This window comes from Myxine glutinosa, chromosome 4 (assembly GCF_964187855.1).
Source record: "Myxine glutinosa chromosome 4, kmMyxGlut1.1, whole genome shotgun sequence".
NCBI lineage: Eukaryota > Metazoa > Chordata > Myxini > Myxiniformes > Myxinidae > Myxine > Myxine glutinosa.
This window is the reverse complement of record NC_136264.1, coordinates 170621570-170637137: the sequence shown is the minus strand read 5'-3', so window position 1 is coordinate 170637137 and position 15568 is coordinate 170621570. Positions and strand designations below refer to the sequence as shown.

General features: G+C 49.4%; 1 pseudogene; it reads right to left on the bottom strand.

The window, feature by feature from the left end:
* Nucleotides 1–3004: 3004 nt before the first annotated feature.
* Nucleotides 3005–4364, bottom strand: LOC137415981 (zinc finger MYM-type protein 1-like; annotated as a pseudogene).
* Nucleotides 4365–15568: the final 11204 nt, after the last annotated feature.

Here is a 15568-nt window from a genome sequence, read left to right as displayed (position 1 = left end):
CAGGAGATCTGTGCGAGGGACAGGGCTTGGGGGAGAGGTATGGGAAAGGGGGGGGGGGGCGGGGGTGAGAGGTATAAAACACATGGACACTGCTAGGACTTCCAGGAAAGAAGTCGGTATTTCAAAAAAGTGGGTCTCGGGTGAATTAACAGGGGTAGAAAACATCGAGGTTTTGGATGGGGGGAGATAAGAGGAGGTGGTGAACATCTGTTTTAAAGACCTGGAGGGAGGAGTGGGATTGAAGAGAGTGAGGGAGTTTGTTCCAGACTAAGTTGCTAGAAATAATTAGATTTCAAGCATGTGATTCTCCTTTACTTTGGAATTGAACTCACCTGTGGTGAGTTGCAGGTGCCTGCAATATAAAAATCACTCATTCAAACAGTTTGAATAGAGAAAAGAAGTCATTCTGCTGTTTTGTGTCACTGTGTACTGCAATGAGCATGGAGAACAACGAAAACCAGAGAATTGTCTGAGGAGGTCAGACAAGATTGTAGCGGACAGTGGCGTCACAAGGGTTGGTGTCACCGTGTACGGTAACTCATGGTGTCACCTTGTATTACAATATCGTACGCACAGCCTAAATGTATTTACATTTACATATTTTCACTTTAACCACATGAAACTTTGGTAAGAAAACAATAGAATTCGAAGTAAAAACGTTTAAGAACTACATCAAAATTATGTTTATTTTAACGTTAAACTTTATTGTTGCATGAGATACACTAATTGATTAGGTTTGCATAATCAATAACGGCCAAAATAATGTAGAACTTGCAGACAAATGCATATGGAAATGTACTCATAAATTAAATAACACCATAAAAATAAACAGGAACAAATACACAAGCATTTCAGCACTTAGTGAACATCTCGACTAATTCAGAACTTTCCTCTCCTGGCCTTCAAAGCTGCGAACTTGTGAATCACTTCATCAAAATCAATGCCTTTCGCCAACTCACTTTCAATTGATAATATCGCAAGATGGGAAAGCCTCGACTGTCCCATGGTAGATCGCAAATAGTTCTTTATAAGTTTCAGCTTTGAAAAGCTCCTCTCACATGAAGCCACAGACACACAGATCGTCAGAAATAATTTTAGGCTTAGTGAAAGGGTTGGGAGAGATTCTAGGAAGTCCCATTCAGCTATGAATGTCAAAACGTCTAATGTTGCCCAATCTTTGGCTTCTTCCAGATCAATCTCTGCTGCTTTCAGGTGCCTTCTCAGCCTTGGTATTTCGATTAAAAGCTCACTCTCGGATACCTCATCATAGAAAGTGGTCAATTTTGGAATGGACACCTTTAACTCTTCTTCAGTGGCAGATATGAGACTCTACACTTGAACAGTGTTACGTATTCGGCCCAAATGATTGTTGTTATGATTATTGTTGTTGGTTCGAAGTATTCTAGATATTATGCTTATTGTGACTTGAGGGAAAGGGTTGTTGTGGTTAAATGATTTAAAAGCGCTCCTGGTAAAATGTGGCCGGAAATCCGGATCGAGACCGGAAGAGGTGGAGCGAAGGAAAAAGGTGGGGAGAGATCGAAAAGAGACGTGGTGGTTGAAGCTCCGGCGCGAGCGTTCGACGTACAGTGCGAGTGAACTTTGCGTCCTTGAAGGGAAGTTTGGGCGATAAGAAATATCGCCGGGGTGCGTGGAGCCTGTGTCGTCGGGTATTCTCATTGAGGTTCCGGAGGATCCAGGCCTTGAGAATCCGGGTTGGAGCGAAAGCCATCTGCCATCTTCGTCACGCACGCGAGCACCCTGCAGTGAACAGGCTTTTGTCGTGTCGGCTGGGCATTATTCCCCGGTGGATTGCCGGGGACGGCTGTGCCAGAAAGGGGCACGTGAGAATTATATGGAGACTCGCGGATTGAACCACAACGTGTACGTCGGAGCGCGTCTTTGTGAGGTTCCTCTCCACCGCTGTGTTGCTGGGGGTTGAGCACATGACCTCGGGGTCGTCTCGCTCGTCTACGCCTCAATTGACCATCGGGCCTTGACTCCCCAATCGCGGGAGCGCACAGAGACATTGGGACTTCGCCTTGAAGGGGTGCAGAGACATTGGGGGAGGTGCCGTGAGTGTGGGGTTAAGGGGCTTGACAAGGATATTATCGTAAGATTTGAAAGTAGGGGTGATTGCCCCATTGTTGTATGGCTCTTTGTGTGTGATTTATAATATATTATTGTTTGGTTATAACCTGGTGTGGTTGCATTATTGCTTTGACCGTTTCATTTGCTGGTTCCATTGAGGGACATTATTTGCTGGATTTCAACCAAGGATAACACATCCTTCTGCCGGGGACCCTCTCGGGGTTCGGAGGCCCACCGAGACCAGAGGTAAGGGGGGACCCCGTAACATTCGTAACAGCCTCAAACATGGCTGCTACTTCCTTGATGGCTCTTGATCTGATCTGGAGTTCAGAATGAAAGCGATCAATGCACTCAAGCATCGCCCTCTTATTTTCTTCTTGCAGAGTGCGTCCAGCATCGCTTGCCTGCTCCCCTGCCATCCTCTTCTTGAGCCCGGCTCTTCTCTCTACTGCAATTCCATATTCGTCTGATTTTAAAAGCGCCTGTTCAATTGCATGCTCCACTAGGTAACTGCGCTTCTCGTGCAGAAAAAGTCTTAGCGCCTCTAGTTTTGTCACCACCTTATCGAGAGTTAAGCCCTTAGTCTGCAGATACTGCTGTGTAACATTAACTTCCTGAAGTACATCACACCAGAAGTACAGGTAGCACAGAAAAGTGAAATCACAGACAGCAGGTAAAAGACCTTGTGCTGCTCCTCTTGTGACCAAATTTTCATGTGGATCACAAAGAGCTTCAATCGCAGCCACAAACCTATCAAACTTTTCTTTAACTGGCTTAACTGCATCTTGATGAGCACTCCAGCATGTTGTTGGTAGCCTTTTCAATGACAATCCAGTATGGTCAATTAACACATCCCATCGATTGGTGGAAGCAGCAAAGAAAGAAAACATTGTCTCAAGAGTTCCAAAAAATGTCACGATGCATTTTCAGCAAAAGAGTGCTGACCGCACAAGTTAAGTGAATGGTCCACACATCCATTAAAAATAGCTTTCTTGTTCTTTCCCTTGAGAATGGCTTGTACACCTCCATGGATTCCAGCCATAGTGGCAGCATTATCGTAACCTTGAGCGCGGCACATCATTATGTCCAGTCCATCACTTTCCAGTTTTTTAAGAATATCAGAACTGAGGTAAGCAGCTTTTTTCCCCCTTTAAAGGAAAAAATCCTAGAAATTCTTCTTTCACTTCAACTTTCCTATTGTTGATTTTTACATATCTGATCACTTCGGACATCTGGTCAGTATGTGATATGTCAGGTGTGCTGTCGAACATGATCCCAAAGTACTTCGCAGACTATGTCCATGATAAGCTTCTCCTTCACATGATTTGCCAGGGCACTTATAAACTCATTCCGAGTTTTTGGTGTAAGATAAGAGACTGCTACTTTAAGTTTACATGTGCTGCGCTTTAATCTCATGAGGTGCTCATTCAGCACTGGATCATATTTTGAAAGCATCTCAACCATCTCAAGAAAGTTCCCTTTATTCAATGAAGATTCATCTTCCTTGTGGCCACGGAATGCCAGATTCTGCTTGGCAAGAAACAATGTGATATCAATCAATCTGTGCAAGATGTCCCTCCACTTTTTCTTCTCCATTTCCATCAAAGCAATAGTTTCAGCGTCAATGGTTTTGTGCAGCCTCAGTCCTGCTGCCAATGTTTTCCACTTTTCAAGGCAACGTAGGTGCTCTTCAGATGTCTCATGGTTATGTACTTTTGGGCTCAGTTTCCACCACTTCTGAAACCCAGTCACAAATTTGGATGTCGTATCTGTAGCACTAACGGCAAACAGTCGGCAGCAAAAACAGTATAAATTCTCGCTGACGAGTGAGTAAACCATCCATTACCGCATAATTTTCTCACCATTTGGCATCACCTTGTAAAACCACTCTTTTGAAAGCTGGCACACATCTCCCTTTGCTTTTGCATCTTGCCTTGCCACAACACTGAAAGGCCATCTTTGTTCTGGAAAGAAGTACTTCCCCTTTTGATGATTTCAACCCGAAAATGATCTGGAACTGGTATCTCCCAGAAAGAAACATCACATAAAATTTGCAAATCTTTCTCCTTAATGTCACTCATCTCATTTACAGTATCATGGCTAGAGTCACTTTCAGCACTCTCTTCTGCTTCAAATTCTGCCATTTGCACTCCTTGCTCTTCTGCAGAATGCATGCTAGCATCAGGAGAATCATCTTTATCAATTGGAGACTGACGAGCAGTGTCTTTTGATGAACCCTGGCCATCATCCGGTCTTTTGACATGTTGAAGCATGGATCCAGCAAGTGTTTTGAATGATGTAATTCTTGACTCTTTTGCTTTCCTTTGCTGGCATCCACTTGGCCTTTGATATTGATTTATGCACTCCATGTGGCATGATATAATATCCCTGCACAAAAAAAAAGACAAATTAGCAATATTTGAAACAAAATATATAGTTGTAAAAATATAGAATAATATGTGATATATAGTTGTAAATTGCTTAAATGTAATTGTAACCGTTAAGGTTCAGGTTATGTAATAGAGGAGCACTGCGCAAATGAGATCTCAGGAAACCTTGGGTCTTGTACAGAAGCCGTTTATTCGTTGGCCCCGTGAAACTACAACATGAGAAACGAGCATGAAATTACCGACAGATCTCATTACAAGCTACAAAATTGCAATTCACAATTTCAGCTTCGATACAAACAATTACACTTCTTGTCGTTCTGTACGAGAAAACAGCAATGGCGAATACGGACCGTTAACAATGATTACACGTCAAATCGAATTCTTCCAGCTAAATAAACAAATGTCCTATAAACGACCAATGTGATAAACGTTTTATGTATCAAGGAAACGAATGAGATTACTGATTACATACCAACTTATGGATCCTTGATTAATCTCTCGCAAGACTTGTGTTCGCTCTCAGCACGATGTTCTCCCGTTCATAGAACAAACATGGCCGCTATTAATCGCGTCACCACATGATCGCGCTCCAGATCGTGAAACTTATAAAGACTTCACAAATTAAAAGATGGAAATAGCTATGGGGCCTAAGGTTGCCGGTGTACGTCACAAAAATCAATATGTAAAGTGCTGTTAAGAAAAACAAGGTGTGAAACACTGTTAAAACCTTATTCCCACAGCTGCTACACCGCCATAACCTTTAGCATGGCAAAACCGAAATGAAAGGTTTGCTTGGTTATGAAAACTCATCTGGTTGGCATTTATTACAGTAATATTTCTTAGATTATATGAATACTAACAACAAAATTGTTTTGTAAAATCTTGCAACATTGAATTACAACATTATTAGTTACAACATTATTAGTAACTCATTGGAAGCCTTTTCTATTTTCTCCTTCTTTTCCTTTAATTACCACTCATTCTCAAAAACGTTATTGATATAGTTTCCCAAATACTAATTACCACAATATTGTAGCTAAAACACCAGAAAATTTGACAAAAGCAGCGACTACAAAAACATCAGCGGCAACGAAAACAGCGCGTGCTTGTCGCGCTGGCAAGCGAAACCACGTGATTCGAAGCGTCATTTTAATTGGGTAATAATGACCGCTCTGACCAGAGCGCATTAGAAGGTTCAAAAAGTAAATTAGCATAGAGTTTTAGCCTTGTAGGTATATTGATACAAGTAAGCTGGGCTTACGGAAAATGTTTTTGTTGTTATAACTAACTACAGGGATATTTTTATAAAAATTAATACATTTCTGCTGAAACACTGCAAAAATTTTGTGTTAAAGCGCGGTATTACGCGCGCTGCTTGTGAGCAAGGAGGAAGCGGACAACGCGGTAATTTGTAAGAGTCTTTATTCAAGAGCTCACTGTAATACTCAGCTGCTCAGGGCTGCGCGCCCCGTGTATATCGTGAGGCCACGCCTCTCTCCCGGGCGTGGCCCACCCCCACTTGGTGTGCGGGGTGATGTCACCACGTCAGTGCTTTCGTGTCCGCCACACGCGCCCCCCCAGAATCCCCGCGCACCTGAAGGGTCAGTTTGCGGGGCAAACGGATGACCCGGCCAAAGCGCCCCCTGGCGACTGGCGGCGTCTGGGATTCAGGGATGCCATCTGGGATGCCTCTGGCTGCCCCTGGGATGGGCGCAGGACCGGGGGGGGGCGGCGTGGCGGCGGAGCTGGGCGGTGCCGGGGGTCCGCCCGCAGGGGGGCGGCCCCGACGCGGGGGTCGGGCCACTGGCGGTGGATGGTCCACGTCGACGTGGGCCGGCTTGAGGCGGTCCACAGAAACGTGGTCAGGAGTACCGCCGATGTCCAGGGTGAAGTGCTTCACCCCGGTCTCCAGCACGCGGAAAGGCCCGTCGTACGGGGGCCGCAGTGGTGTCCGGTGGGCATCGTGGCGGACAAAGACGTACTCCGCCGTGCGAAGCTCCGGGGCGACGTGCGTCGGTGGGTGCCCGTGGCGTGCCGTTGGCACCGGGGCGAACCTCTGGGCGGTCTCCTGCAGAGCGGAGCGCTGCTGTGCCGCGGACCATGGTGCCGTGGAGTCGGGGAGGAACTCGCCCGGCACCCGCAGCGGTTGCCCGAAGACCAACTCCGCCGCGGATGCGCGCAGGTCCTCCTTGGGCGCCGTCCAGAGGCCCAGCAGGACCCAGGGGAGCCTGTCGATCCAGCCGCCGTCGCGGAGGGTGGCCCGGAGCGCGGCCTTCAATGAGCGGTGAAATCGCTCACACGGGCCGTTAGCCTGGGGGTGGTAGGCCGTGGTTCGGTGCAGCCAGACCCCGAGCCCCTGCGCGGCCGCCCCCCAGAGCTCCGAGGTGAACTGGGGGCCGCGGTCGGACGAGATGTCTGAGGGGGCGCCGAACCGGGCGACCCAGGTGGCGATGAAAGCCTGCGCGACGTCCGCCGCCGTCATCGACGCCAAGGGCACGGCCTCCGGCCACCGGGTTGTGTGGTCCACCATGGTGAGGACGTGGGTGAAACCCCGCGAGGGGGGCAGAGGTCCCACCAGGTCCACGTGGACGTGGTCAAACCGGCGTTCCGGCACCGTAAACGGGGCCAACGGGGCCTGGGTGTGCCGGTGCACCTTGGCGCGCTGGCATGCGAGGCACGTCCTGGCCCAGCCGCGGACGGCCTTACGGAGGCCATGCCAGACGAATTTGTCGGCGATCAACCTTTGGGAGGCCCTTGCGCCCGGGTGGGACAGGCCGTGGATGGCGTCAAACACCTGACGCTGCCAGCCCATGGGCACGATGGGGCGAGGCCGCCCGAGGGAGACGTCACACAAGAGGGGGGCGCCCGCGCCATTGAACGGCACCTCGGTGACGCGGAGGCCCGTGACGGCGGTCCGCAAGGCCTGGACGTCGGGGTCAGCGGCCTGGTCCGCTGCCATCCGGGCATAGTCGATGCCGAGGTGGACTGCGTGGGCGACGGCCCGGGAAAGGCAATCCACCACCGGGTTGTCCTTCCCCGCGACGTGCCGGATGTCCGTCATGTACTCGGACACGGCCGAGAGGTGACGCTGCTGACGGGCCGACCACGGCTCGGTGACCTTGCCCATCGCGAAGATCAGCGGCTTGTGGTCGACGAAGGCCGTGAACGCACGGCCCTCGAGCAGATGGCGGAAGTGCCTGACCGCCAAGTGAAGCCCGAGCAACTCGCGGTCGAAGGTACTGTAACGGCGTTCGGGCGGGCGAAGCTGCCGGCTAAAGAACGCCAGCGGTTGCCAAGCTCCACGCACCCATTGCTCGTGCACCGCGCCCACCGCGTAGTCCGAGGCGTCGGTGGTGAGGGCGATTGGTGCATCGGGCGCCGGGTGCGCGAGCATGGTGGCGTTAGCCAAGGCGAGCTTTGCTCCCGTGAACACCGCGTCCATCTGCTCGGTCCAGGTAACGTCGCCTTTGCCCGGCTTACCTCGGAGAGCTTCGTGCAGGGGGCGCAGGAGCTGGGCGATATGGGGCAGGAACCGATAGTAAAAGTTCACCATGCCCAGGAACTCCTGCAGCCCCCTGATCGTGCAGGGGCGCGGAAACCCCTTCACTGCCTCCACCTTGGCCGGCAGGGGGACGGCTCCGTGCCTGGTGACGCGGTGCCCCAGAAAATCGATTACGGCGACGCCGAACCGGCACTTTGCGGGGTTCACAATCGGGCCATGCTGGCCCAGGCATTCGAAGAGCATGCGGAGGTGGTGTAGGTGCTCTTCGCGGGACGCGCTGGCGACGAGGATATCGTCCAGGTAGACGTATACAAAATCCAAGTCGCGCAGGACGCTGTCCATCAGCCGCTGGAATGCCTGAGCCGCATTCTTCAGACCGAAGGGCATCCGCAGGAATTCGAAGAGTCCGAACGGCGTGATGACCGCCGTCTTCGGGACGTCCTCCGGCCTGACGGGGACCTGATGGTAGCCGCGTATGAGGTCCTTCGAGACCCCACCTTCGAGAAGAAGGACATGCCCGCCAAACGGGCGGAAAAGTCCTGAATGTGGGGGACGGGGTAGCGGTCGGGGGTGGTGGCGTCATTGAGACGGCGATAGTCCCCGCACGGTCGCCATCCCCCACCGGGCTTCGGCACGATGTGCAGCGGCGACGCCCAAGCACTCTCCGAGCGCCGAACGATGCCGAGTCGCTCCAGGGTAGCGAACTCCACTTTTGCTACCGCCAGCTTCGTCGGCTCGAGGCGGCGTGCCCGGGCGTAGACCGGTGGCCCGATGGTGGGGATGTGATGGGCCACCCCGTGCTTGACGGCCCCCACAGAGAAGGTGGGCCGCGTGAGGGCCGGGAAGCCGGCGAGGAGGCGGGTGAATTCGTCCGCTGCCGGAAGCGGACAGATCAACGTGGCCGGAACCGAACCGTTCGGCAAGCCGCTTGGCAAGCCGCTCGGTGAGCTGCTCGACGAGCTGGGCAGCGCACAAGCGAGCGAGCTGAACATCTCGGCCTGGACAAGACGTCTGTGCTTTACGTCGACCAGGAGCCCATTGGCGCACAGGAAGTCCGCACCAAGCAATGCCATGGGCACGTCGGCGGTGTCGAACGACCATCGGAAAACCTGCCCTCTGAACTGCAGAGAGAGGCAGCGTTTTCCGTACGTACGGATGGGCGTCCCGTTCACGGCAAGCAGCGCGGGGCCCCTGCCCGTGGCGTGCTTGTCCGACGTACCGGCAGGAACGACACTCACCTGCGCTCCCATGTCGCACAGGTAACGGCGCCCGGATAAGGTGTCCGTTATGAACAGCAGGCTGCTCGATCGGCCGGCGCTCATTGCCACTATTGAGCGCCAGCCCGGGCGTTTCCCGACCTGTTGAAGGAGCATGGCGGATGACACTGTCGAGCCTCGTGGCCGAACTTGGCGTGGAACCAGCACCAGGTGGTGGAGCTGGAGGAGTGCGGCTGGCTCCGCCAGGCCGGTGGAGCCGGCGGTTTTCCCCGCGGTGGCGGTTTTCGCCGCGGCGGTGGGCGGGGCGTGGCGGCGGCCACGAGGTGCGTATCAGCATGCTGTGTATGCTGTGGAAGCTGATGCTGTGGATCAGCATCCGCCTCGGGATCCACAAGGTGGGCCGCACCGACTCTCGCCCGCGTGTCCGAAGCCGCGAAGTACCTGTCCGCCACGGTGGCCAATGCTTGGGGTTCCGTTAGCACGGTCCCGGCCAACGCGAGGCGTACCTGTGCTGGAAGTTGGCGATGGAAAAGCGCCCGGAATAGAGAACCAGGGGCTTCGTCGCCCAACAGTGACAGCATATGGTCCATTCGGACCGACGGGCGCGTGTCGCCGAGCTCGGGGAGATCCAGGAGGCGGTCGGCCCGTGCGTCCTCCGTGAGGCCGAACGTGGCTAGGAGCAGCCGCTTGAGTGCCACGTACTTGTGGCCGTCCGGTGGGTGGCGAAGGACGGACACAACTCGAGCGGCCGTGCCGGGCCCGAGGGAGGCCACATCGTGGCAGTAGCGCATGTCGTCGCCGGTGAGGCGCCGAAGCTGAAACTGGGCTTTGGCTTGGATGAACCAAACTTCGGCCTGGGCCTCCCAAAATTCAGGAAGTTTAACCGACATCGCGTTGTTGCTGTTGGCCATGGCAATGGCGTCGTGTTTGGAAGGATCGCTACGGCAGATCCAACGTCGAGGTCACTAGTAAAGCGTGGTAATACGCGCGCTGCTTGTGAGCAAGGAGGAAGCGGCCAACGCGGTAATTTGTAAGAGTCTTTATTCAAGAGCTCACTGTAATACTCAGCTGCTCAGGGCTGCGCGCCCCGTGTATATCGTGAGGCCACGCCTCTCTCCCGGGCGTGGCCCATCCCCACTTGGTGTGCGGGGTGATGTCACCACGTCAGTGCTTTTGTGTCCGCCACAGTGTCACCCCCTCTGATAGTGTCACCCGGTGCGATCCGCACCCCCACCCCCCCTAGTGACGCCAGTGTTGTAGCCAAGCATGGATAATCTCAAGGCTACAAGTCCATCTCCAGAGACCTTTATGTTCCTGTGTCCACCAATACGCAATGTTATCAGGATGTTTAAGACCCATGGCACTGTAGCCAACCTCCGTGGATGTGGCTGCTGGAGAAAACTTGATCAACTGCCAAACTAATTCAAGCTGACCTTCAGACACAAGGTACGACAGTTTCAACTCGCACCATCCTTCGCCAACTCAAGAAAAGGGGATTCTATGGTAGGAGACCCAGGAGGACCCCACTGCTGAGAGAGAGAGACATAGGAATGCCCAACTGGAGTTTCCCAAAACACACCTGAACAAGCGAAAATCCTTCGGGGAGAATGTTTTGTGGACAGTTGAGACCAAATTAGAGCTTTTTGGTAAAGCACATTATCTCTATGTTTATAGAAAACAAAATGAAGCCTTCAAAGAAAAGAACACCTTCCCTACAGTCAAACATGGAGGAGGTTCAGTGATGTTTTGGAGTTGCTGTGCTGCCTCTGGCACTGGGTGCCTTGAATGTATGCATGGCATCCTGAAATCAGGAGATTACCAATAAATTTTGGAGTGCAATGTTCCACCCCTGTGTCAGAAATCTGGGTCTCCATCAAAGGTCATGGGTCTTGCAGCAGGACAATGACCCCAAACACACGTCAAAATCAACCAGGAATGGTTCAAAACAAAACGCTGGACTATTCTGAAGTGGCCAGCAATGAGTCCAGATCTAAATCTCATTGAACACCTGTGGGGAGATCTGAAAACAGCAGTTGGGAGCAGGAACACTTCAAATCTGGGAAAACTGGAGCAGCTTGCACAAGAAGAGTGGGCCAACCTGCCAGTAGAGAGGTGTAGGAAGCTCATTCCTGGCTATAGGAAGCGCTTGACTTGAATTTCAACTTATTTTTGGAGAAAATTGTGAGTTATTTGAAAAAAGTGCAAGGTTGCCAATATTTTTGGCCACAACTGTAGTTCCAAAGCCAGACACAGACTGGGCATCCTTTGTCGATCCTAGTCTGACCCATGATCTCAATATTACCCCAATATCCTTTCCCAAATCGACCATCTTCCTTGCTAGTTTCAGTGTTTCCTCCCCCCTCCTCTTTACTTGTTCGTTGATTACCTGGATGTTTGTCCTACTCTCAGTTCGACCTTCCTCCTCCATGAGCCTCACTCCTGTCAATAAATAAAAGTAGAAATTGTCATTTGGAGCAATACATGTGAGATAAGCAAAGCTGGAGGCTTGTGCTTTTAACAGAATAACAAGTATGAATTGTTTGGCAACAATCGATGACACTCTTTGGCAGAAGAGAGGAGAAGAGCATCATAATCAATATAAATCCACAATGAAGGACTGTGGAGGATCAGTACAAGTTTGAAACTGCATTTCAGCTCCGGTGTTGTTGGTTAACACAAAAATAATGCCATCAAAGCAAACATAAAATATGGAGGAACGATATCTTGATGACACAGAGACCAGGTGAACACTCCCAATCATGTTTAGCCTGGACAAAATACAGATTTGAATAATTTAGAAGCTTGCTTGGACTTGTAAAGACACGCAGTAGGTTAAAAAGAACCAAGCCAAAATTGCTAAATCGTACCACAATGCCACAATGCAGGACTTTTGGGACAATATACCACAAGCATACTTTGATAAACTGTATGGCAGCATGAAAACAAGGTGCAGCATTCTCCATAAAGCAAACTGTATACAAGATAAACACAAGTGTCATATACAACTTACTCCAATTCCTGTTGTCCCAAAAATATGTTCACAATAAATACAATTACATACTTATTATGCATGACTCTTGGATGTATCTCAATTGTTTTTTCCCAAAACATCTCCAATATATTCCAAAGTAACCAAAATAGAGATAAATAAAAACAGGACTGATAGTCGAACAATGACGTAGCCAGGCTTGGATCTGCTGAGTGAAGAATCTGGTGTCGCCATGTCATGTGACCAGATCCTCAGCTCTGATTGGTGGACGTTTGTGAGGGACAAACATACATACACCAGACGGACAGACAAACGCTGTTCTAGATGGCATTGCCCTATGGGCTACATCGTAAAAATATGGCTGCTGAACCACGTGACCAATGACGTCAATTTTTTTTTTCTCAACCAATGTATCCCTAGATCACACACAATAAATTTCATACTGATTGGATCCAGCGTTCTACTTGTCGATTTATGACCTCATAATGAAGGCACCTATGACATCATCATTAACATATGTTATTCCCGATGGGGTGCACTTTACAATGAGCCCCACTTCAAAAAATTCCCATGGGGCAGTTGCAGAGATATAAAGGTGCAAATATTTTCGGTTTTTCAAAAATGACGCCTGTACCACGTGACCTATGACGTTATAATTATCAATAAAATTATACAGGAGGTGGTGCTCCTATGGTGAAAATTTTGTGTCAATTGGACCAAAGGTTGCAGAGAAAACGGATTTTAAAGGGAATAAACCCGCAAAATGCTGACGGAATGGACATACATACATACATGATACATACATACGGACAGACAAACGCTGTTCCAGATGACATTGCCCTCTGGGCTACGCCTTAAAAATCATGTCAGATTGTTTTTCAACCTGTGTCTCCCAGTCTTACGCAAACCTTCCACGCTCAGAACCATGATGGGAACGATTTCTGGAATGTAAGACTTGCAACAGAGATGAAATGAAATATGCAACATGGTTTTTTTTTTTGGTTTTTTTTTTGTATACAGGATCGAGGCTCGTGAAAGAGTTAACATTTATCACACAAAAAATCAAACAGACAAACAAAGTATATAAAAAGGGGAGCGGTAGACAAGAAGTGGAGAGAAGGGGAAGCACACAAACACAACATTAGAGAGCAGGGACATCGGGAGATCTGTGGGAGGGAGAGGACTTGGGGGGAGGAGGCGTGGGAAGGGGGGGAGGGGTGGCAGAAGTATAAAACACAAGGACACTACAAGGACTTCCAGGAAGGAAGTTGGTATTTCAAAAAAGTGAATCAGGGGTGAAATTAGCAGGGGTAGAAAAGATCAAGGTTTTGGATGGGGGAAGATAAGAGATGGTGGTGAACAGCTGTTTTAAAGACCTGGAGGAAGGAGTGGGATTGAAGAGAGTGAGGGAGTTTGTTCCAGAGGTGGGAGAAAAGAGGAATGAAAGAGTGAAGTGAAGTTGGCAGTTTTACCGTTTGAAGACTTACAAGCTGGCAGGGTAGCTTAGAGGTGTGTGCATTCGACTTTGAGCAGTCTATCCTGTATTTGAATCTGTACCCAGCTATAGAAAGTCATTCTGATGTTCCACATATACTGTAGACAATGCTAAAGGCAATGCTAAAATGTGCATGACATTCCGATGGATTCAAGGGATCCATCTGCCAGCACTGATTGTTGCTGAACATGAAAGTTCCCACAGTGTTTTTCATAAAGAGCAGGTAAGTATCAGTGGCACCAAGAACAAATTTAAAATTATTGCCCCCTTCAGTCGAACATCAGGCCGAGTCCGCCAGGTACGTGAAAGACTTCAGCCAAAAATGTTCCACAGCCAACAACATAAGGTGGGAATAATTGCGGCCAGTAAAGAAGAAGTAGGAGTAGTCTGAAGTTTACCACGAGTTGTAGGTTCCAACAACTATTCCAACCTCGTTTTTTTACAGAAAAATTGTGATCCTCTTTGTCAACTAATCATTACCCCGTGCACGTTAAGCGAATAGTGGGGTTAAGCAATTGGTCTATGTCAGTCAGTCTGTCCACCTGTCTGTCTTATCAGTTTATGAGTGAGGAACAACTTATTTAAATTGAATGTTATATTTTGAACACAAATTGGAACATGAACGGGAAGTTGGAAGTTTTACCATACTTTAGCTTTGAATTTATCCCAATCGTGCATGCGCAGAGAGTTGTGAGACAATATTTTCACTCTGTCTGCCTGGCAGACAAACAAAATTGAAAATCATGCCAAACAGGAAACTTACTGTTTTTAACGATGTTACAAACGACACAAACAACACACACAGATAACTAATCAGGTGATGTAATATACACTGGGTAAAATGGCGGTAAAACCTGGAATTTATTTATTTATACGCCTTTAAACTTCTTTAAACCTTTATTTAAATTGCATTCTATAGTTGAACACTGTAGAAGACAAATCGCCTTCATAATACTTCCAAAGCATGCTATATATTGAAATCAGTTCAGTTGGACAAAGAGGTTATTGAATGTATGTATAAGAGAGGGTTCAGTTCCGGAAGATTGAAGGACAGGGTTAATTGTGCCGATGTGGAAGGGGAAGGGCGATGGTAAAGATCCAGGGAAGTACAGGGGAATTACACTCTCCTAAGTCATGTCGTGAACGTTCTGCAGAGGATCCTGGACACGAGGATAAGGAAGCTTGTGGAAATGGAGATCGGAGAAAAAACAGCAGCAGTTTAGAAAGGATAGGGGGGTGACGGATGGGATGTTCTCCCTGAAAGAGCTGATGGAGAAGAGGTTGGAGGTGCAAGGTGAAATGGCTTTGGGAATATGTGGACCTGGAGAAGGCTGACGACTGCCTGAGAGAGATGGCGATGGTGACACTGAGATGAAATGGAGTACCGGAAGCAGTAGTTACATTGGTGGAAGGCATGTACAAGGCAACGAAGGGAAGAATTTTGGTTGGTCCCAGGATGTCAGAGGAGTTCAGTGTGAACATCGGGTTGAGATAGGGAAGCGCTCTCAGCCCACTTATGTACATGATGGTGATATATCTGGTAAGCAGGGAGGTAAACATGAGGAATGTTCTGGGGAGGATATTGTATGTGGATGCTCTGGCTGTTGTGGTGGAGAGTGCAGCCTCCTCACTCTCTGCAGACCTTGACAAAATCACAGACTGGGCAAACAAGTGGAATATGTCTTTCAATCCTGACAAATCTCACACTCTTACGATGTCTCTCCGAAAAGACCGACTGGACAACCCTCCCATCCACTTTCTGAATAATCCTCTCCAAGAAGTTCTGTCACTCAAGCTTTTGGGTCTCACTATCTGCCATGATCTTTCCTGGGAAAACCACATTTCAAATCTGGCCTCCAAAGCCAGTCGCCGACTGGGCATCCT